Source organism: Hipposideros armiger, unplaced genomic scaffold (assembly GCF_001890085.2).
Source record: "Hipposideros armiger isolate ML-2016 unplaced genomic scaffold, ASM189008v1 scaffold_571, whole genome shotgun sequence".
In the NCBI taxonomy this organism is placed as follows: domain Eukaryota; kingdom Metazoa; phylum Chordata; class Mammalia; order Chiroptera; family Hipposideridae; genus Hipposideros; species Hipposideros armiger.
In genome coordinates this window covers 83,040-84,510 of record NW_017731921.1, presented here as the reverse complement: position 1 = coordinate 84,510, position 1,471 = coordinate 83,040, and positions in this window count along the sequence as shown.

Here is a 1,471-nt window from a genome sequence, read left to right as displayed (position 1 = left end):
TCTATGACAGTTAAGCAAATCAGTGATAAATTTAAATCTACAACCAACTGTTTATTTGCTAATGTTTGATGGTGCCTGAATATATGGTTTACCTACATTCATTTATAAACAAATTTCACTTATATTTTTATCTTAGAGATACCCAGAATCATAATAGAAAATTTTGTATGTTATTATATTTTCAAACACTATAACAAGAAGCTATGATCAAGATAAGAACAATCTGCTTAGTCCTTCACATGAATAAAATGTAAACACCTACATTTTGACTTGCTTTACAAGCAGGTACAATTTAGGATGTGTTTTTGGAAAGCCTGTTTGCAGTAAGATTAACAAATACCTTTGTGTGAGAACACGTATATGGAATAGCACTGAAATATAAATCAATTATTTTCGACCTAACTCTAGCAGAAGCTGTAATGCTAATTAACAAACTGAACTCCAGGATCCCTTTGCTGCTGCTCATTAAAGAGCTCATCACAATGTTAAAAAAATTTCAGGATAAGCAAACTCTAGAGCATTGTTATTTAGAAAAGAAGGCAGATGTCCACCTGGTTGGGACTATTCAAAATTCAGGTATGAAATAAATGAAGAAAATATTCCTGGAGAGATACATTGTCACCTGCATTCACAGAAGGGCTGCACTGATCTTTAGCAGAAGGATATCTCAGTGTTGGAAAATGAGCTAGTGCCATAAGTTCATGGTCACTTAGGTAGAACAAGTATGATTCCCCAAATACATAAAAGAGTGATGCAACTGTGCATGCAGCTAGATATCTTAACACACACGAGGTTGTTAACTAAAGCAAAGTGCACAGTCTTCTCCTAATGCCTTGAACAATATTCCCTAGTATGTTAAGTTTAAACTAAATATCTCCAGTTTTTCAGAGAGGATTGTGCAGCCATTTTGTTTTAAACAGCTAACTTGAAAACAACCAAAATAAACAACCAAAAAAACCCTTCATAATCTGTAAAGGCAAACTAGCTAGGCTGTTGCTCCTAAAAAGGAGGCATTCTAGTCTGTTTGATGATAGGCTTATCGGGCAGCTGAGAGGTAGTTTAGGATTATTCTCAAAGCTGAGTGTACCTTCATAGGTCCATTGCAGGTCTTCCAAGGAGTGAGTCACATCAACAACTGATATCAGTGTAAGTTTTGCCTGACACAGGTGAGTGCATGAACAAAGTAGACTTAGAAAAATAAGAGCCTCACAGTTCAGTTCACTAGAAGTGGGAGTGGAGGAGGAGGTCACTTTTCTAGTTCTCTGCAACTTCCCTTTCTCGTTGCTTCACCCACGAATCTAACTCAGAAACATTTCTCATTAAAACTTTGCAGGCTGACTTGGAATCTATTCTGTTTAAGCCATTTTTTCAGACAAAGCTATTCTCAGCTCCAATTACACCACATAAATGAATTTAGAGAAGTGAATACACATACACAAGGTGAAAAAATTATATGTATTTTCACAATACC